The sequence below is a fragment of the Neofelis nebulosa genome, chromosome 7, assembly GCF_028018385.1.
Source record: "Neofelis nebulosa isolate mNeoNeb1 chromosome 7, mNeoNeb1.pri, whole genome shotgun sequence".
Classification (NCBI taxonomy): Eukaryota; Metazoa; Chordata; class Mammalia; order Carnivora; family Felidae; genus Neofelis; species Neofelis nebulosa.
The window spans coordinates 85596918-85619297 of NC_080788.1; the positions used below are offsets into that span (position 1 = coordinate 85596918).

Consider the following 22380-nt stretch of genomic DNA (forward strand, 5'->3'; position numbering starts at 1 on the left):
GAGAAATGCAAATTAAGATTATGATGAGATACCATTTTCACCTATCAGCTGGGAGGAGGTTTATAAGTATAACAGAGCTGGATGCTGGTGAGAGAGGACAGGGAGATAGCCTTTCTCATGACTGTTGATGGGAGGGTAAATTGGCACAGCCCCTTCGGAGAGCAAATTGGCAATATCTATTGGAATTAAAGTACACCATTTTCTTTGACCCTGAAATTCCAATTTAAAGAATTTACCCTGCAGGTATAACCTCACAGGTCCACAAGGATGTTCACAGTAGCATTCTTTCTAGTGGCAAAAAAAACAAAAAAACAAAAAACAAAAAAACCCCAATATCTATTAAAATGGGACTAGATAAACAATAACACATCAGTGGAATACCATGTGGCCATTCAAAATGACAGATTTGTGTAGGCTGATGTGGAAAGATCTTCGAAATACACTGGTAATTAAAAATAAAAGCAAGGTGCAGAACACTGTGTAGAGTTTTCTGCCAGTTGCCTTATAAAAAAAGAATGTATCGGGGCCCCTGGGTGGCTCAGTCTGTTGTGCGTCCTACTTCAGCTCAGGGCATGATCTCACAATTCGAGAGTTTGAGCCTCTCGTCGGGCTCTGTGCTGACAGCTCAGAGCCTGGAGTCTGCTTCAGATTCTCTGTCTCCCTCTCTCTGCCCCTTGCCTGCTCACACTTTCTCCCTCTCTCTCAAAAATAAATAAACAATGGGGCACCTGGGTGGCTTAGTCGATTAAGTGTCTGACTTCTGCTCAGGTCATGATCTCGCAGTTCTCGAGTTTGAGCCCCAGGTCAGGTTTTGTGCTGACAGCTCAGAGCCTGGAGCCTGCTTTGGATTCTGTGTCTCCCTCTCTCTGCTCCTCCCCCGTTCATGTGCTTGCTCTCTCTCTCTCTCTCTCTCTCTCTCAGAAATAAAGAAACTTAAAGAAAAAATTTTTAATAATAAATAAACATTAAAAAAAAGAATCTATATGCAAATATATGCCTGTTTATGCATGGTTATTTCTGAAGAGGCACAGAGGTTAAACAAATACCCATATATTTTCACAGGATAATTGTGTACTGTTTGAATGGTTCGTGTCTGTGGACGTTTCATTTGTATAATGACACTATGAGTTAAAGTGGGGAGTGGGAGTGGAGGAGCAAGGGGAGGAAGGCACAGAAGAGCTTCTGCCGGCCTGAGGCTGAGGGAGGCATGTTTGTGCTAGGGAATGAGTGCTTTCTAGGTGGACAGCCTCAGACTTCAGGAACAGGGGCTGAGTCACAGTCACCCTGGAAACTGTGACAAAAGTCCACAACCTCCCAAAGGCAGGCATTGCTGACGTGTTCTAGAATAGTTTATTCTGGAGGAAGGAGCACCGGAGGGGCTCTAGATGGGGCTGGGAAGGACTAATAAGGAAGTGTCTGCAAGGAGAGATGGAAAATGAGTCCTCTTGTCCCCAGCTGTGCTGTTGTCAGTCTGTCAAGGAGCTTCCATTTCTCAGCAAAATCTACCTAAGCTCAAAGGTGAGGTCAGCAAAGAGTTTTAAAAGAGTCATTTTAGATATTATTTGGAAGGATGCAAATGCTTATACAAGATAAAAGAAGATGAAAGAAGAAATTCAAAGTCTAGTAACAGATGAGCAGTGAGAAAACTAGAAACATAAGTTCAAAGTCAATTCAGATTATTCAAACACGGAGATCCCATTTTCCACTCATCAGATCAGTAAAAACTTGCTAATTTTGTATTTGCTACTATTCAGTATTGGTGAGAGTGTGGGAAAACAGATGCTCTTAAGCACCACTGGGAAGAGTGAAAAACACTCTTTTTTTTTTTTTTTTTTTTTTTTTTGAGGACAACTAGGCAGTAACAACATGTTTAATGTGGGTTTGCTCTGATCCAGAAATGTCACTTATGGGAATCTACCCCTGATGCAGGCTGGTAAACACGCATATGTCTTTTCTCTGTCACCTGAGAACCTGAAAAATGACACCATAGTAGCAATAAGCACACTGAGCACCCAGATCTTGGTTTCTAGAACCATTCTCCAATAACAGGGCCCCTTGGAGAACAGACTGACTCTAGGACTGAGAAAGATGAGCCTGGAGCACCTTGGAGTGCTGGAAAGTAAGGAGATAATTACAAATACATTGATAGGGTATGTCCAAGGGGCACAGGAGCCAAATGAAAGAGATCCCGATGGCCTAAGCTGGAAGATTTGGGCAATACAATCAATTGGAGTAGAACCCAAAATATAAAATGAGTCCATATTGATACAAATAAATTAATAAATGGAGAAAAAGAGACATATCTTTGCAGAACATTTTTTTAAATTTTTTTAAATATTTGAGGCTGACAATAGCACTTTTTTAAAAAATTCAAATCCAAGTTAGTTAACAAATAGTGTAATAATGATTTCAGGAATAGAACCCAGTGATACATCACTTACGTATAACTCATCCCAACAAGTGCCCTCCTTAATGCTCATCACCCATTAGCCCATTCTCCCACCCAACACCCTTTCAGCCACCCTCAGTTTGTTCTCCGTATGTAAGAGCCTTACAGTTTGCCTCCCTCTCTCATCTCATTTTTCTTTCCCTTCCCCTATGTTCATCTGTTTTGTTTCTTAAACTTGTGCAGAACAATTTAAACACAGAAATGTATGCAGAGTCCAGAAATGCTCAAGACAATATCGTGGCATTTTCAGAAAAAAAAAATGTATATATAGTTGTGTTACTTGTCTATAAACATTTTCCTTATAAAAGCTTCAAAAATCTCAAGGTTCAAGACATATGCAGTACAATTTGCAAACGTATACATACATATTATGTGTATGTATACATGTACATGTATATATACGTTTGCAAATTTAAATGCTGTAAAAATACACATACACATATATACATATATATACTGTAACTCCAATCCTGGCAAAGTTGTAAGAAACTTAGTATGTACATCCATCCCGGCAAGCAATATAAGTTCATACGTGCCTTTTGGACAGCGCCTTGGCAATATCCAGCAAGAACTAGAAAAGATTTCATACCCCTGAACACGGTAGTTTCTTTCTTTTCTGGCAATTAATTAAATCCAAAAGGAAAGACAGCAAAGAAAGCAAATTGCATTTTTGCTGCTATCTTATTTAAACAAAACTGGAAACTGTCCCACAGGAGGTTACAAAATGATACAGTCACTTGGAGTATTAGTTAAGTACTAAAAAGGATGATTATGAAGACTATATAGGAACATGGAAAACGCTTCTGAGCATTTATGAGAAAGAAGTATAAAGCAAAACATGCAAGTATACTATAATTTCAACTTTGTAAAAGTCTGCACACGGTGGCTGGAGGCCTGGGAAGCTGAGCAGGTATACCGTTGGTGCCTGGACCCTGTCCCTCCCACATCACACACCCAGCCTTTTCCTCTCTGCCTTCCAGGGCTCCACAGCAGACGGCTGTGCTCTTCGCTTAGTTTACTCCAGGCAAAGAGAGGGTGCTCAAACACGTATTTTTGGAAGAAATGTTTTGTCAACGTTGCCGCGATATTCTGCCACTTTATTTTGTTTAAATTTTTTTTTTAACGTTTATTTATTTTTGAGACAGAGAGAGACAGCATGAACGGGGGAGGGTCAGAGAGAGAGGGAGACACAGAATCCGAAACAGGCTCCAGGCTCCGAGCGGTCAGCACAGAGCCTGACGCAGGGCTTGAACTCACGGACCGCGAGATCATGACCTGAGCCGAAGTCGGACGCTCAACCGACTGAACCACCCAGGCGCCCCTCTGCCACTTTAAAAAATTCTCCTAGGGGGCTCCTGGGTGACTCAGTTAGTTAAGCATCAGACTCTTGATCTCAGCTCAGGTCTTGATCTCAGGGTCATGAGTTCAAGCCCCGGGTTTGGTGTGAAGACTACTTTTAAAAAATGTAAAAAATTCTCCTAAATATTTACCGGTGAACCTGGATTCAAACTTTAACAGTGTCTGTCAATGTCTTAGTCCCCACTGAGGCCTCACCAAAACCTCCCACGACTCACACATCCTATTCAAAGTTTCCGTTGCTATCACACAGCCACCTACCATCTCTCAAACGAGTGCAAGAAAGCCCCTGTGCGCCTTCATGCAACGCAGAGGATTTTGAAAGGTCAAACATGACTGCTTGAAACTCAAAAGGGTTTTCCAGGGAGATGTTTGGATCTTTTCTGGAGAATCTAAGAATTAAGACATCTCCCATCTGAGCTAGTTCGTTTTCAGTCCAGGGAAAGGGGTGGAGCTGAGGCCCTCTACAGTGTGGCAGGAGCTAGAAGTGGGGCTGGAACCCCAGGACAGCCCTGTGCCACGGAAGGCAGCTACCTAGAGCAGCGCTGCAAGAGAAATGGAGTGTGGCCGCAGATGTCACTGTAAATGCTCTAGGAGCCACATTAAAAAGAGTGAAAAATAGATGACATTCATTTTAATATATATTGTTTAATTCAAAATCTCCAGGCATGCCTGGGTGGCTCAGTTGGTTGAGCATCCGACTTCAGCTCAGGTCATGATCTCACACTCCGTGAGAGACACTCGCCCCGCGTCTGGCTCTGTGCTGACAGCTCAGAGCCTGGAGCCTGCTTGGGATTCTGTGTCTCCCCCTCTCTCTGCCCCTCCCCTGCTCATGCTCTATCTCTCTCTGTCTCAAAAATAAATAAGAACATTAAAAAATTTTTTTAATCTCCAAAACATCATTTCACTGTGTAATTGATAACAATTATTAATTGGTATTTATTTTACATGCCTTTCTTTGTACTGAGATCCAGCATATATTTTATTCTTACAGCATATCTCAATTCAGATCAGCTGTACTTCAAGGACCGAAAAGCCATTTGCGAGCAGAAGCTACCATATGGAACAGCACAGCTCTAGAATTTTTATCTTTTTTCCTTTTCTTTAAAAAAATTTTTTTTTAATGTTTATTTTTGAGACACACACACACACACACACACACACACACACAGAGCGTGAGTGGGGGAGGGGCAGAGAGAGACACACACACACAGAATCTGAAGCAGCCTCCAGGCTCTGAGCACAGAGCCCGATGTGGGGCTCGAACTCACGAGCTGAGCTGTGAGATCATGACCTGAGCCAAAGTTGGATGCTTAACTGACTAAGCCACCCAGGCACCCCTCTTCTTTCCTTTTGTGTTTTCTTCCTCCTTCTTTTCTTCCCCCACTCCTTTTCTTCCCCTCCCCCTCCGCCTCCTTCCCTCTTTCCCTCCTTCCTTCCCATTTCTTTCTTCTCTCCTTCTCTTTCTTTCTTTCTTTCTTTCTTTCTTTCTTTCTTTCTTTCTTTCTTTCTTTCTTTCTTTCTTTCTTTCTTCTCTCTTTCCTTCCTTCCTTCCTTCCTTCCTTCCTTCCTTCCTTCCTTCCTTCTTTCTTAGAAAAACAAATCATTCGTTAGAAACTAGACATTTTGGGCACCTGGGTGGCTCAGTTGATTGTCTGACTCTTGATCTTGGCTCAGGTCATGATCTCACAGTGGTGAGTTCAGGCCCTGCATGCTGAACATTGGGATTCTCTCTCTCCCTCTCTCCCTCTGCCCCTCCCCTGCTCATGCACGCTCGCTCTCACTCTCTCCCCACCCCCTCAAGATAAATAAACTTAAAAAAAAAAAAGAAATGAGACATGTGTCTACCTGCCTACAGCATTCTCCAGGCAGAAAATTCTAGGAAACTTTATTTTCCAGAACTCTCTTCTGTCCAGTGGCTATTTCCCCTTGCGTGCTGTAGCATGCATGTGACTAGTTACTTTCTTTGGGCTTTCTGGTAGTCCTCTGGTTACCAGATCCAGTTACATATCTGGTTACATATCCAGTCCCTATACACCTATTGTCTATGGTTGTAGGTAACAAAGGTGAGCTGTCTCTCTCTACTGAGTGATGGGGGCAGGCTCACGCAGGCCCTTAACTCTTTTCCAGTAGTCTTTAGTATTTGGTGAGGCTCTCCATGTCTGTTTCATGATTGGAGTTGTACTTTGCATTGGAAGTTGGCTGGTGGCCAGAAGCTCTTCTAGCCCGGAGAGTCCCTGCATCCATCTCTGGGCCTGAGGGAATGTTTGAGCCCCAAAGTAGAGGAGCTCACAGAATTAATTACGTGGACTGTCCCATGTCCCTTTACAATCCTGGAAAATTGCTGTGGGAAATCAGCTCCTGAAAAAGAGATCTAGAGAGGAGCACTTTTGAGGAGATGGGAGGGATAGAGAGGAAGAAGTCATCTTCTAGGCATCATTTTCCCAGAAGTCATTACTTCTTTATTTGCATTTCCTTTCATTATCAAAGTTTTTTAAAAAAGGCGCGATTGCAGTTATGCAATGGTTTATGCAGTTGCTATGAGCCTGAAAGCATTCTCTGGGCTGTGTGTGAGTCGGCACATCCCTGGCTTCCCGCACTCAGGGCGACAGGAGACACTGGGAATTTCTCAAATGTTCACAAGAATGTCAAGAGGTAGTTCTGAGTAATCATAATTCCTTGAAGTTCTTGTGGGAAAATGCAGTCCCGATTTCCTTTTAGAGACAACAGTCTTTGAAAACCGCTTGCCATGAGGGTTTGCATTTGTTTATGGTGCAGAGAATGGTAAAAATGTGCTTCTGTGGAAGGCCCCAGCCAGTGAAAAATCCTCCCATGTGGACGTCACAGTTCTAAGCACAGAACAAACTCGAATTCTCCAGCCACCAATGCTTGATGTATTTCTGATCCACTCAGCTCTGGTGTTTTGGCGGTTTATGTGATCAGCCCGATAAAAATGTTGATGTGTTTCTTGGTGTCTTCTTCTCTTAGAGACCCAAATCTTGGTGTCTCTCCCCTGCCCCTGTTCTCTCCTGCCCCATAGCTATTTCCCCGGGCAGAACCTCGGAGCCAAGTCTCCAGGATGATAAGCCAGATCTGCTTGTCACATGGCGGGCCAAGGAACCCCCTAGTCACCCCATCCTCACTACTGGGCTCTTGCTGCCCCTGGATGTCTCTGTCTAGTGTCACACCCTCTCTGGCCTCTGGTCTCTACCAGCCAGGCTGACAGATTAAGTAAGGAGAAGGCAAAGAAAGAAAAAGGAAGAGATAGAAAAAGGATAGAAAAGGAAAGAAAAAAATCCAAGATGCCTGGGTCGCGCTCTGCAGTGAGGAGTAGTGATGGCAGGAGCTGGTCTAAATGTGGCTGTCCCGGGGCGCCTGGGTGGCTCAGTTGGTTGAGCTTCCAACTTTGGCTCAGGTCACGATCTCACTGTCTGTGAGTTCAAGCCCCGCGTCGGGCTCTGTGCTGACAGCTCAGAGCCTGGAGCCTGCTTCGGATTCTGTGTTTCCCTCTCTCTCTAACCCTCCCCTGCTCATGCTCTGTCTCTCTCTGTCTCAAAAATAAAATAAAAAACATTAAAAAAATAAAAAAAATAAAATAAAAAAATAAATGTGGCTGTCCAGCCCACAGGTGTAACTGAAGATGGAGATTTCAAGATGTGAGGAGATGCATGGGTTGATGGAGACTGCAGTGTGAGGACCTGCCTGCCCACTCTGGCAGAGCTGCCTGACCAGGCCCACTGGTGGCTGCTCACTCCTCCCGGCCTGGCCATGCTGATCTAGCCTGGACTCTTAGCACCTGTCATCAGGCCTTTGTTTTTGTTTTTGTTTTTGTCTTTAAGGAGCAAAATAATAATAATTTAAGAAATCTCTTTTGAGGATCTCAGTCAACACAAACTCTTTATAATTCCAGAAATAGGGGCACCTGGGTGGCTCAGTTGGTTGAGCATCCGACTTCAGCTCAGGTCATGATATCGTGGTCTGTTAGTTTGAGCCCCGCACTGGGCTCTGTGCTGACAGCTCAGAGCCTGGAGCCTGCTTCGGATTCTGTGTCTCCCTCTCTCTCTGCCCCTCCCTTGCTCACACTCTGCCTCTCTCTCTCTCTCTCTTCCTCAAAAATAAATAAACATTAAAAAAAATTTTAAATTCCAGAAATAGCCCAGATATGAGTGGCCTTATTCCCTCAAGGTGTTCGGGGCCAACTCCTACCTTCTTGGAGGAATGCAGAGAAAGGGTGAGCCCTCGGGGTGCATGGATCTCTTGGCAGCCAGCCAGGCATCTGGTCTGTCTGTGGAGGTTCAGGCTCCCTTGTGGGGACCACACGAGCATCACTCCTTTTTGCTAAGCAGTAAGACACACATAGGAGAGTATGGGCTTTAGGTTTTTGTGCCAGTTTCACTTTGTTTCTTCTGTTGTTCATTCAGTCATCTAACACACTTATGGAAAGCCTAGGAGCTGAGGTAACAGAAGCGAACACCTACGGGGCCTGGCTCGAAGGGGCCCTCACCTGGACTGCTGGGAAGGCTCATCTGTGCATCCCCGGTTTCCCTCCAGGACATGAAGAGCCCTCACTCTGAAAAGTGCCTACAGAGCAGTTTCAACCCCTCTGTGAATGAGTTTTGGCAAGCACACAGTTGAGTCACAGTCTTGGTGACACAGAGCACGTGGCTTTAAATTGCCCAGAAGTATGACTGGCACTCCAGCCTGTGACAGCCTCCCTACCCTGAGGGATTCTGGATGAGCCACCGTCAGCTCACAGCAAGGGATCCAAAGATAATCCTTCTTGTTTTCTAAAAGCCAGCTGTTGAGTTTCAAAGCCCTTCCGTACATGGTGAATTCCTTGAAGGCAGTTGAAATAACCACTGATTTTTTTTGTTTTTAATCACCTAAGCTAAGTGATTTTTTCTGAGAAGAGCAGATTCCCCTGTGGGTCTCCCGAACTTGAGGGGAAGGCAGAGAATGTTCTTGCTTGGGAGATGAATGGTGTGATCAGGCCAGGTTCAAACAGCTTGCGGGTGGCACCTCAATTCCTGACCCTGGAAGTTTACATGACCCACAGCGGATGTCTGCCTGACCCTCCCCTGAGCAGCCCCACTTCTCCTACGCAGGGCAGAGCAGAGATGGGAGAAGGCAGTGAGCAGCCATCCCAATGTTCACCAAGCAGACCAGAAGCTAGGCAGCTGGTGGCTTATCAGTGACAGGCTGCGGTCTGACTCACCACCCTGTCACAGCCCTTGGTGGAGGACTGACCCACAGAGGAAATTACACAGCACTCCGTGGCCCATGGTAGAGGCAGGGGCTTTTCCAAGTGCATCAACTGGGAAGCAGCCTTCACCCACGCCAGAAGACTTGGAGACCCCCACTGGCTTCAGGAATAGGGTAGCCTGTGCAAACGCCTCGCACGGTTCCTCACTGGCCGGCAGGACACCCAAAGCCCTGACCCATCTGTGACACGGCTGCTATGCTCACCAAGCCGGCCTTCCACATGGTTCCTCAGGCTGCAGCGTCAAGTTGAGCTGCAGCCATCCGCCCAGAATCTACACTGTCCCAGGAGCTTGCTGAGGGACTCTCAGTTAGAAAAGACAGTCCTGCCAGCAGAACCAGATTCTACTCCTCTCAGGTCGCTGTGTGACTCTGGGCAACTCAATTAAACTCACTCTATCTCAGTTTGCCTCATCTATAAAATGTGTCTAGAACACCTACCTCACACATCTACCTCATGCAGAATACATGCAAAGGGCCTGGCACATAGTAGGTGCTCTTCAATACATGTTCCTCATTTTTTTTTTTAATTTTTTTTTTTTAACGTTTATTTATTTTTGGGACAGAGAGAGACAGAGCATGAACGGGGGAGGGGCAGAGAGAGAGGGAGACACAGAATCGGAAGCAGGGTCCAGGTTCCAAGCCATCAGCCCAGAGCCCGACGCGGGGCTCGAACTCACGGACCGTGAGATCGTGACCTGAGCTGAAGTCGGATGCTTAACCGACTGAGCCACCCAGGCGCCCCTGTTCCTCATTTTTTTAAAATGTTTTTTAATTTATTTTTGAGAGAGAGAGTGAGAGCATGAGTGGGGGAGGAGCAGAGAGACAGGGGAACAGAGGATCCGAAGCAGACTCCATGCTGTCAGCATAGACCCCGAATATGGGGCTTGAACTCACATACCATGAGGTCATGACCTGAGCTGAAGTCAGACACTTAACTGACTGAACCACACAGGCACCCCTTCATGTTCCTTGTTCTAAACCTGCTCTGAGGCACAACTCAAATTGGCACCAGAGTTGAGCCCTGGTGTCAACTCAGAGTTATCGCTTTCCCTCCCCCATATCCAGTCCCCAGCTTTTCATGCAAATATGTGGCTGGAGGAAACAAGTTCCATCATCGTAATTGAGGAGTTGATTTCTCTGGGTGGTGTGAAGGATGGCCTAGCTCGAGACACCCACCCAAGGGGCAGACCACTGAAGAGGATTCTTTTCCACCCTCTCCTTTCCTACTCTGGATCTGACACCCCAGGACCATCCTACAGGTAGCCAGATGTGGACAGAACTGGCTACCTTCTCCTAAAAGTGGGGTGGGCAGGAGGGAAGAAGTGATGGGTGGCACCCAGGCCTTGCACCTGGAGTTAGTCCTAGGAGCTACCTCGGGGAAAACATTCAGTCCCGTGAGGACTGTGACTGGTTAGGATTCTCCCGGAACCCAGAGGACAGGACTCTTCTGTACATTGTTCCAGTCCACCTGTGCTAATTATCTGGGGTAAGAGCTACACTGCCATCCCCTTCCACGACGGGGGTTCCATGCTGGGATTGCTGCGTACCGGTTATGCAGAGGCCTGCAAAGGTGGGCAGCCAAGGTCCTGCCTCTCCAGAAAGTACCAAAGAATAGATCAAATAGGTATGTAACAAGAAAATACCATCCAAGAATCTTCCCTCTGCCTAACCCAGTCACCCCAGAGCTCCTGCCCCCTCCTTCTGTGCCTGCTGTCCCCTCAGCCTGGGGGCCCTTCTACTAGCACTCCCAGCTCTGGAGCACTTCCCCAGGGCTCCTCTTAGGGCTCCAATTCTCTCCCGGGCTGAAGTTTATCTCAACCACCAAAGGTCAAGGCCAGCTCTTGTACCTGGTCCCCTGAACTTGCACAGTGCCCAGCACATAGCAGGTACTTTGAGGCCAAATGGAGTTGTGTGTGTGTGTGTGTGTGTGTGCACATGTGCATAAAAGGAACAAATTCATTGTGCATCTGTTAAGTGCCAGGCCAGTGCTAGGCTTCTTCAACTGGGGTGGGGACAGGGAGAACCCTATCTCTATTTTTATTTCCCCCATTGCAGGATGCTCTGCCGACAGGGCCCCTTACCTTCCCAGGCTCTTTCCCTTACCCACAGCTGCAGCTAAGAGCTTTAGGTTTGCAAAGGGTTTGCTTAGGTTTGCTTCACATCCAAGGCCTGGGCCACCTTTTCCAGAAGACCCTCCTCCCAGACTCCATCCTGGGCTCTTTGGGGGCAAGATCCTTACTTCCTCCTGGAACATGGGAACCACCTGGGATGGAACAACTGCCTCCAGTGTTTCAAGAGTTCACTCGGGCTAATGGTTTCCTCCCTGTAGCAGCCTGGCAGTGGGGGCAGACAGGGACTCTATATGGCTAAGGAGCTCCCCTGAGACCCCTGCACAACTATCGAGGTTGGTTTATTTTCAATCCATTTCACCCCCCAGCTGAGCTTTAAAAAGTGCAATTTGGGGGGGCGACTGGGTGGCTCAGTCGGTTAAGCATCCAACTTCAGCTCAGGTCATGGTCTTGCGGTTCATGGGTTTGAGCCTCGCATCGGGCTCTGTGTTGACAGCTTGGAGCCTGGAGCCTGCTTTGGATTCTGTGTCTTCCTCTCTCTCTACCCCTCCCCTGCTCACACTCTCTCTCAAAAATAAATAAACGTTAGGGGCGCCTGGGTGGCGCAGTCGGTTAAGTGTCCGACTTCAGCCAGGTCACGATCTCACAGTCTGTGAGTTCGAGCCCCGCGTCAGGCTCTGGGCTGATGGCTCAGAGCCTGGAGCCTGTTTCCGATTCTGTGTCTCCCTCTCTCTCTGCCCCTCCCCGTTCATGCTCTGTCTCTCTCTGTCCCAAAAATAAATAAAAAACATTGAAAAAAAAAAAATTAAAAAATAAATAAATAAATAAACGTTAAAACTTTTTTTTTAAATAATAAAAAAAAGTGCAATTTGGGGTTGGAGGCACAGCAGAGACTCATGATGTCACCTCTAGGAAGAACTTTTAGTTATTTTGTATTTGGTCTTTAAAACCACCCTGCATGTGGGTTTGTGGGAAGGGCAATTATTATCTCTAATTTACAGATAGGAACCCTGAGGCCCAAAGATTAAGGTCACTCAGCTGCCACACTGAGTATCTTCTGAATCCTATCTCAGGGCCTCTTTCTACCACCAAGTGCCACAGAGGCAGGTCCAGGTGCCTGGCACTCAGGCTAGAGGAGGCAGGGCCTAGAGAGAGAGTTCTGGAGACACCTCTCCCCAGGGAACGAAGATCAGGAGACCCATGGCTCCACTTAATGGCTGGCTGGCCCTGGGTGTTGAAGAAGCCCTGAAGCCATAGTCTCAAAAACAGAGACCGTGAACCCCCTTTGGGCTGCCACGTGATCGTAGCTGATATTGAGGTAACATGTAAATACCACTTTTCTGTGCACCAGATACCATTCAAGTACTTTCCAGAGATGGACTCATTTAATACTCACAAAACCCTAAGAGGCATTGAGATCATTCCCATTCTACAGATAAAAAGTTGGCGGCACAGAAGGGTTAAGAAACTTGTCCAGGTTTACAGGACCTAGGAAGTAGCCAATAAACGTTACTTTTTGTCAACTCTTTTTCAGACTATTAGAAAACAAGACTGGCACCTAAAGGTCTGCCCAGGACCTGAGATCAAGTGGCCCCAGTCTGTTTCATCATTGCTCTGCTTACAAAGGTACTGCTTTTGCTTGGTAGGTACAATCGTGGGCGGTTTGTTGGATTTTGTAAAAAACATAATTCCTCTTGATGTTTTATGTTGTTGGGATAAGAAGTGGATTTTTATTCTTAAGTAACTTGCAGTCACTGGTGCTTTCCTTCAGCTGGGATTCCACACAACGGTGGCCCAGAGAAGGGACAATAAGTAAGCAGCTGTAATTTCTAAGTGGTCTCGGGGTGGAAACGGTGATTCAGGGGCTTTTCTGGACAGGAGACCTGAGCATGCTGGTGACAGTGGCCAAGGAGCACAAGAGCGCGCACCTGGGGCGGGTGCTAGAGACCTCAGGGGAGGAAGTATGTGCTCCACGAATGGCCCCAGAACACAAAGCCAGAGAGAGGCCTGGCGTTTCAGGGGGACTCCCTTGACTCTGGATGCAGCTAATTTTATACGGTTATCTCTAAACTGCAAAGACCAAACAAAACCACCTAGACCTGAGTTAGCAATGCATGACGGTTGTCCCTCCGGCTCCTCTCTCCCGCCCCCTTCTCTGCCCCGCGGGGACAGCAGCACAGAAGCCGGGCGGTCCAGGGCGGCTGCGGGAGGGAGAGCACTGCCGGGCGTTCCCTGCCCCCACCCACCCCAACTCGCTGCTGCGGGCTCTTGCAGCACTCGGCCATCGCCGCCCTCTCTCCCCCGTAGGCCTCTAGGGTCGTGACCACTGCTGCGACCCCAGGCCTTGCACTGTGCCCCCACCCCGCACACCCTCCCCCTCGCCTTTCTCAAAAGTCTATTCAACTCTGCAGTGAGGAATTACCTGCTGTGCGGGTGACGGTTACACCAGTGATGTGCACAACAGATATTTCAGACCCTCTTCTCGTATCCAGTCCTCACCCCCACTGTATCCTGTCAAAATGACCTCCACGAATGCCACCCTCCACTGGGGATGCCCAGAGCCTGGGAGATCCAAGATCGGTGCATTTAAAGGAATTGGTAGGGCTTGAGTCTGGAAGCATGAATACATCCTGGGAGGAGGGCCCGCAGGAACAAGACAGACGGATGTGACGAGCACATTCCTCCAGATGTGGAGCCTCTGGATGCACCGGAGATCAATGTGACCATCTGGGATCCGACCGAGACTTCCTCCGAGCCAGCCGCGTGCGGCACACGCCGGGGCGCACAGGACCCTTAAGGAGCTTCCAGGCTGCGAGCTAACCCCTTCTTTCCCACAACAGCTCCACGGAGGAGCAGCGAGGGGGGGGATGACACCTCCCGGCTCTTGCGTCAGCCGGTTTGAGCCGCACGGAAACCACGCCCAGCGCTCTAAAGAACCAGTGAGGCCTGGAGGTTCGGGCATTTCGGGAGATGCTGGCCTGCCCTGCTCCTGGGATGCGGAAAGCCTGTGAGCCTTGGGAGAAACAGGAAGCGTTCACGTACAGGTCCGCCCTTGGCACTCTTCGTTTTTTCCAGGTCCAGAGAGCAATATGAAATGTATCCTGTTACGGTAACATACATGAGTCAGCTGAATCCTGTTGGGGCTTCTTCCCCAGGTGCCCAGATTTATGGTTGGGGTGGGGGCAGGGCCTGGAGCGCAAAGGATCCTGGACATCGCAAGCCAGAAGAGAGGTTGGGGAGCTTCTGGCCAACTTCCTAACCACCCTGATTTCACAGACAAGGAAGGGCCTGGATTGCAGAGCCAGGCTAGAACCCAGGAATCAAAAGCCTGGAACTGTACCTTTTCGGCCAACCCTGCTCTCCTGTGGCACTAAGCTGTCTTCTGAGCAGCTTTTTCTAAACCCTTTGCCAAAGGCCTAGAGGCTCAGGTGAAAGATACTTTGTTGAAGCCTGATTGTTCAGATGCTGGGAGGGATGATCCTGGCAAATTAGAGAAAAGGAAATGCTCCTTTCCAAAGCTTTTCCTGATGACCCTTATTGGAGTTACCGTTCCCTTTCCTTCCCTGAAATCCTCTGTTTCTCTGGATCTCCCTAAGTCGACTGTAAACATTAACATTCATCTATATCAATCCACCTTTTCCATGTAATGTCAGTGCTCTTTCCTCCTGCACAGTACACAGATTCCTAGGCAATTTTCCACTTCCCCATTCATGTCCTACCTGAGCAGTGTGTGTTCAATTTGGATAAACAGTCACTCTAGAACAGAAGCCACAGACATCCAAAGACTGAGGTTGAAGAAGGTCTGAGTGCTAATGCCTAGGCCATCCCAGCTGGGACAAGGCCTTCTACAGCCCAAGCAGGGGTGAGGATGGGGGTTGGGGCCAGATTAACAGGAACCGATTGAGATTGTTCTCTGGAGCAGAGCAGATAAAAAGACTTCCTATTCTCCCCACCTTACAATTAATATTCATGGTTGTATTATTGAGAGCTTACCATGGCATTTGGATTTCTCCTTTTAACTCTATGGATAGGAACTACCAAACCCCCCAATTTAAAGATGAGAACACCAAGGCACAGAAAGGTTGAATGATGTTCTCAAAACCTCATGGTTGACAAGTGGTAAGGCCAGGAGGCCACCATTAACCACTATGTTCTACTGCCCCCCTCCCGCTGAAAGTGATTCTGTGGTGGCCTCCCTGCCCTTGATGGGATGTTGAGGGGTCCTCTGAGCAGAGAGTCACAAAGGCTGCTCAGGCACGCGGAGTTCCAAGATCAGGGAACTTAATTCTTTTTTATGTCACCATCAGGACTCCAATAGTTCCATGACTATTCCTCTGAGCTGTGAAACGTCCTTGCCCGGCCTCCACCCCTGGGTGCCCAATGGGTCTCTGAGGCAACAAGTGAGCATGGAGAGGACCCGTGGGGAATGGGTTCAGCCTGACCCTAGCCCCAGTCCCGGTGCTGCCTGCTGGAGGATGGGTCGTAGAACCCTCACCAGAGAGCTGGTTATTTGAACAGACTGAAACAATAAGGCTGGAAACCAAGCCAAAATGCCAGGCTAAGAAGCCAGAAAAAATAGGAAAGGTGCCTCCCCTTATCAAGATCACAGAGGTCTTGTTCACTAAGCAGCTAGAACAGAAGGTTCCAATCAGAACTCAAAGTTGTTGTTGAAGGAGACCATTTGGGAGGAAAATCAACACTGTGTGGCTGGTCCACTCCTTTCCCAGGACAGGGTCTCAGCAATCTTTCCTGCATCTGTGAATGGAGATTTCAGCAAACAGAAAGGCATGTCCGGCTTCCAGTTTCCTGACGCTGACGCAGTCCTCGCTGTCAACACCAGTGGCTTTCTACCTTCTGTGACATTTACTGGGCTATTCATTGTACTACTTTCTTAATCAAGGAAAAATGAAGTAAAAAATCTTGGGAAATATAGGAAGCTCATTGCAGGAATACCTCAGAAAGGTGACTCAGTACTTCTTCATTTCACAAAGGGAACCAGAAGTTTCGCAAGAACGTTGTTGTTCCCTCTAACTAAGTGGATTGAACCAGGATTTCCTGACTCCTGAACTTTTTGCTGATGGCCCTGGGCTCAGTTACAAGATTCGTGATTGGCAGCAATAGCGCGCTCACCTTTTCAGAAACGGTTGAGTCTGGAATGGCTGAGTGACCTGATGTGCTTCTGCAGAGCATCCTAGACTAGTTCAGCCCTGGTGGTAGCCAGGGCGTTCTTCTGGAACACTGGGAAATGTTGAACTATGAGTCCAAGAAGCAACGTTGCCAACAGAAAATTTGCCTATGAATAAGACATGAAATCACATTCAAAAGCAGATGCCCCCCCAAAGCTTTCACTCACAGTATGCTCAATGGTTTCTGATTTTTTCATTAATGTCCATTTCCTCTTATAAATGTATTTGGTAAATGTATGTAGACATTTACTATAATTAGTCAAGAAACTGGAAGGATGGAGGTAAAATTTTTTTGTTTTACTAGTTGCTTATTTTGCAAAATTACTTAAGTTGTTTATTTTTTAAAAAATACTTTCCCAGAAGTCATGCCCTCCTTACCAATGCTATAATCTTCCTAATTTTGCACAAACTTCACATATAATGTATTTTAGCCAGCAAGCATTCAGTTAACTTTAGAACATCCCAATTGACATCTCACATCATGTCATGCACTCGCTGATGGCAACCACAGCATGATTAGGCCTGAGTTGACTGGAAGAGTTGAGAGAGTTCAAGACTTATCAGTGAGTCCCAGGAAGGTCCCAGAGCCTACGGACTGAACCGACACTGCCAAAACCACAGAGGCTCAGGACTGGGCAGCATTGGGGAAGGTTCTAGTGCTGGATTACTTTTTGTTAGCATGCATATGCAGACACACATTCACATGCATACACATATACACAATCATTTTGTTTCATAGTGGAACTTCTTCCTTACTGAGAGCCACTTTTCCAAAAAAGAGGATGTCAGTTGCTTCTTCTAGAAGCCATCCTAGCCTTCTGCTGACCGCAGAACTTCTCCAACTCAGCCAGTCCCTCTCTGGGCTGGGAGTCACAAGTATTGTTCCCAAAAGCTGCCTGGCACTACTTTTCTCAAGGATTGGAAGTTCTTGAGACTAAGAGCCATGATAGACTTTTTGAAATTCCCTATAACACTCAAAGAACTATATACTTAAAAAATAACCTAATGAACACTTGGGCTGTTTCCATAATTTGACTTGGGCTGTAGATAATGCTGCTATAAACATCAGGGTTCATGTATCCCTTTGAATTAGTATTTTTCGGGTAAATACCCAGTAGTGCAATTAATGGATTATAGGGTCATTCTACTTTTTTTAAAAATTTTTTAATGTTTATTTATTTTTGAGAGAAACAGAGACAGAATGTGAGTGGGTTAGGGGCAGAGAAAGAGGGATTCACAGGCTCCGAGCTGTCAGCACAGAGCCCGACGTGGGGCTCGAACTCACAAGCTGCAAGATCATGACCTGAGCCAAAGTTGGACGCTCAACCAACTGAGCCACCCAGGCACCATCCCCCCCTTTTTTTTTAATGTTTACATTCTACTTTTAATTTTTAGAGGAATCTCCATACTGTTTTCCAGAATGGCTACACCGGTTTGCATTCCTACCAACAGTGCAAGAGGGTTCCCCTTTCTCCACATCCTCACCAACACCTGTTGTTTCTTGTGTTGTTGAGTTTAGCCATTGTGACAAGTGTGAGGTGATATATCATTGTGGTTTTGATTTGCATTTCCCTGATGATGCATGATGTTGAGCATCTTTTCATGTGTCTATTGGGCATTTGTATGTCTTCTTTGGAGAAATGTCTGTTCATGTCTTCTGCCTATTTTTTAATTGGATTATTTATTTTTGGGATGTAGAGTTTGATAAGTTCTCTGTAGATTTTGGATACTAACCCTTTATCAGATTTGTCATTTGTAAATATTTTCTCCCATTCTGTAGGTTGCCTTTTAGTTTTGTTGATTATTTCCTTCGCTGTGCAGAAGCTTATTATTTTGATAAGGTCCCAATAGTTTATTTTTGCTTTTATGTCCTTTGCAGTAGGAGACATGTCTAGAAAGAAGTTGCTATGGCTGATGTCAAAGAAGTTACTGCCTGTGCTCTCCTCTAAGATTTTTATGGTTTCAGGTCTCATATTTAGGTCTTTAATCCATTAAATTTTTTTTAATTTATTTAATTTTTTAATAACCTCTGCACCTAACTTGGGGCTTGAATTCATGACCTTGAGGTGAAGAGTAGCATGTTCCACCAACTGAGCCAGCTAGGCACCCCATTTTGAATTTATTTTTGTGTATAGTGTAACAAAGTGGTCTAGTTTCATTCTTTTGCATGTTGCAAAATGTTGGTTTTCCCATCACCATTTGTTGAAGAGACTTTTGTTTCCGTTGGATATTCTTTCTCTCTTTGTTGAAGATTAATTGACCACATAGTTGTGGGTTCATTTTCTGGGTTTTCTATTCTATTTCATTGATCTCTTTGTCTGTTTTTGCACCGGTACCATATTGTCCTGATGACTACAGCTTTGTAATATAACTGGAATTCCAGAATTGTGGTGCCTCCAGTTTTGCTCTTCCTTTTCAAGGTTGCTTTGACTATTTGGGTTCTTCTGTGGTTCCATACAAATTTTAAGTTTGTTTGTTCTAACTCTGTGAAAAATACTATTGATATTTTGATAGGGATTGCATTAAGTGAATGGATAAAGAAGATGTGGTAGATATACATACGATGGTATATTCCTCAGCCATAAAAAAGAATTAAATCTTACCATTGGATTGAGCTATAGAGTATTATGCTAAGCAAAATAAGTCAGAGAAAGACAAATACCATATGATTTCACTCATATGTGGAATTTAAGAAATAAAACAGATGCGCAAAGGGGGAGAAAAGAGAGAGAAAGGCAAACCAAGAAACAGACTCTTAATTACAGAGAACAAATTGATGGTTACCAGAGGGGAGGTGGGTGAGAGTACGGGTTAAATAGGTGATGGGGATTAAGGATTGTACTTATTGTGATGAGCAATGGATGGAAGTATGGAAGTGTGGAGTCACTCTTTTGTACACTTGAAACTAATATTAGGCTGTGTGTTAACTAACTGCAATTTAAATCAAAACTTAAAAAAAAGGAACCTAATGAACAGCACTTTCTATAATTTTTAAATGTTTTTTATTAATCTATTTTTGAGAGAGAGAGCACAAGCAGGGAAGGGGCAGAGAGAGAGAGAGGGAGACAGAATCCAAAGCAGGCTCTGGGCTCCAAGCTTTTGGCACAGAGCCTAACACAGGGCTCGAACTCACGAACTGTGAGATCATGACCTGAGCTGAGGTCAGACGCTTAATCGACTGAGCCATCCAGGTGCCCCATTTTCTATAATTTTAAAGTGGCTTTTAGTACTGGTTTGAGAGAGAGAGAGAGCATGAGTGGGGGGACAGGGACATAGAGAGAGAGGGAGAGAGAGAATCTTAGGCTCCACGCTCATCGTGAAGCCTGACATGGGGCTCTATCCCATGACCCTGGGATCATGACCTGAGCCAAAATCAAGAATCAGATGCTAAACCAACAGAGCCACGCAGGCACCCCTGTATTTTACTTTCTCACTTAACATACTACAGTATATACCGCATGTACATTTCCATGTATTTCAGCTATCTGTTACTGTTTAACAAACTACCCCAAATTTAGTGGCTTAAAACTACCTTGATTTATTATTTTTCAAGATCCTGTGGATTGGTTGGGAGATTCTTCTGCTCCACATGGTGTTACTCACGTGGCTGCATTCAGCTGGGGGCTCAACTGGGCACCTCTGTTCTTCTCCATGAGCTGTCTCATTCTCCCAGGCATCTCCACACTCCCACTGGCTAGCCAGGACTTCCTTAAAGCATGCAGCTGGATTCTAAGAGGGAGTATGCCGGCAGACAAACCTAAAACACAAGCGCTTATCAAGGCTGTTCATGTATTATGCCTCCTTAAAGTCCCATTGGCCAAAGCCAGACACATGGCCAAGGCCAGGGATGATGTGGGAGGGACTACACAAGGACAAGGATTCCAGGAAGCTTGCTTCATGGGAGGGCACAGTCTACCACAATGTAGCACTCTGCCGCAACATCCTTCTTTTCCAGAGGACCGCGAATAGTTATGGATTTGATGATGTCAGGTCCAATCACTTGTGAGCAAACCTGATGTCAGGATTGTGATTTTGCAAGGACAGTGTTAGAATTGTGTCTCCAGGCCAGTGCTGAAGTGAGAATTACTTACTGGTGAATGAGCCTGGCTGTCTGTGCAGCACCTGACTTGTCAAAGTTTAGATGGCATCCACTCACCTTGACTACTGGGTAGTTCTCCTAAAGTGTGTGATGGGGGCAGTGGGATTCAACACTTTCTCCTTGTGGAAAAAAAGAAAGGACATCATGTGAGAGATCAAACTAGTGATGGTTGAGGGCACTTGGGTGGCGCAGTCGGTTGAGCATCAACCCTTGATTTCTGCTCAGGTCATGATCTCATGGTCTGTGAGATGGAACCCTGTGGAGCCTTCTAGGGTTTCTCTCTCTCGTCTCTTTCTGCCCCACCCCCCACTTCTGCTCCCACTGTCTCTCAAGAAGAACCCAAGACCCAGAAAATGACTACTAGTGATGGTTGAAAAGATGCAAGAATAAGCAAGAGACACACAAGGAGTCTCTGTGAAGACACGGCCCAGCAGGTGAGCAGATGGATGTTTCCTTATGTACGTATTTGGAGATTAACAAAGTTCTTGAAACATATCCATTGCAAATGTCAGGCAGCTGCTGTATTAATGTAATAAATCTTTTGCTGATATTAATAGAATTTAAATTTAAAGGGAAAACAATTCATTCAGGGGCACCCTTCCCAACTCCAGATCCCCTTTCTGAATACCTTTCAAGAAAGGGACAGACAGCCAGGGGCCACCCCTGCCCAGCTGCAATCAGTAATTTACTCACAACCCTACCACTTGTGTCTTTTTCCCAGGCTATGGTCATTTTCTTGCCTGATTATATGTAAGTGTAAACATAGAGTAGGTACATTTTGTATTCTTTTTAAAATTCAGGGGCGCCCCGGTGGCTCAGTTGGTTAAGTGTCTGACTTTGGTTCACAGTTTGTAAGTTCAAGCCCCGCATTATCGGGCTCTGTACTGATAGCTCAGAGCCTGGAGCCTCCTTCGGATTCTGTGTCTCCCTTTCTCTCTGCTCCACCCCACTCACACTTTCTCTCTCTCTCTCTCTCTCAAAAATAAACATTTAAAGATATTAAAATTCATCACACATACCTTTCTTTCTCCTATTCCGTGTCATGGTGTGTTTAACTCTTCCTCTGGAGTAGGTATCTAAACTTTCTACACTGTTTCTATTATAAATAGTGCTGCCATGAACATCTGGGAAAATCTTTCATTTTGAATTATTTTCTTGGAAGTGTACTTCTAAAGTGGGTCAGAAAATATAAATATAGCTCTTGTTGCCTATTTCCAAACTGACCCTATACTTACCTCACCAAAATAAATTCCATATGGAATGAAGTTAGATATTTAAAAAAAAAAAAAGAGCAAAAACCCCACAAAATTTAAAGGAAAGCAAAAGAAAATAAGTAATATAACCATTGGAGATGAGAGGACTTTCGGAATTTAAAAGAGAAATAATCAGGGTGCCTGGATGGCTCAGTCAATTGAGTGTCCAACTCTTGATTTCAGCTCAGGTCATGATCCCAGAATTGTGGGATTAAGCCCCACATGGAGCTCTGTACTGAGTGTGGAGTCTGCTTGAGATTCTCTCTCCCTCCCGCCTTTGCCCCTCCCCCTAGTTTGCACATATTCTCTCCTTCTCTTTCGCTCTCTTAAAAAAAATAAAAATAAAAATAAAAAGATTGATAAGGGCGCCTAGGTGGCTCAGTCGGTTAAGCAAGCATCTGACTTCAGCTCAGGCCATGATCTCACTGCTTGTGAGTTCGAGCCCCACATCGGGCTCTGGCTGACAGCTCAGAGCCTGGATCCTGTTTCTGATTCTGTGTCTCCGTCTCTGTCTGCCCCTTTCCCGTTCATGCTCTGTCTTTCTGTCAAAAATAAATAAACTTAAAAAAATTTTTTACAGAGGTTGATAGAATTGATTTAAAAATATTTTAAGCCACACCAAACTGAGATGAGTAAAGATTATTTCCTGTGGCAAGGAAGGAAATACCTCTAGGCTGGCCTATGGCCTCTGCATCCCAATAAAATG

General features: G+C 45.8%; 2 long non-coding RNA genes across 2 annotated transcripts in view; one reads left to right on the plus strand and one right to left on the minus strand.

The window, feature by feature from the left end:
- Positions 1 to 20054, minus strand: part of LOC131517098 (uncharacterized) — a 39876-nt gene extending 19822 nt beyond the window's left edge. The window contains exons 1-3 of the long non-coding RNA XR_009264387.1: positions 19855 to 20054; positions 16267 to 16429; positions 8012 to 8143 (exon numbers count right to left, since the gene is read on the minus strand). This is a non-coding gene — a long non-coding RNA (uncharacterized LOC131517098). The remainder of the gene's footprint in view (positions 1 to 8011; positions 8144 to 16266; positions 16430 to 19854) is intronic.
- LOC131517099 (uncharacterized) overlaps positions 1 to 22380 on the plus strand; it is a 47449-nt gene that overhangs the window by 16792 nt on the left and 8277 nt on the right. Inside the window, exon 2 of the long non-coding RNA XR_009264388.1 lies at positions 12671 to 12762. This is a non-coding gene — a long non-coding RNA (uncharacterized LOC131517099). The remainder of the gene's footprint in view (positions 1 to 12670; positions 12763 to 22380) is intronic.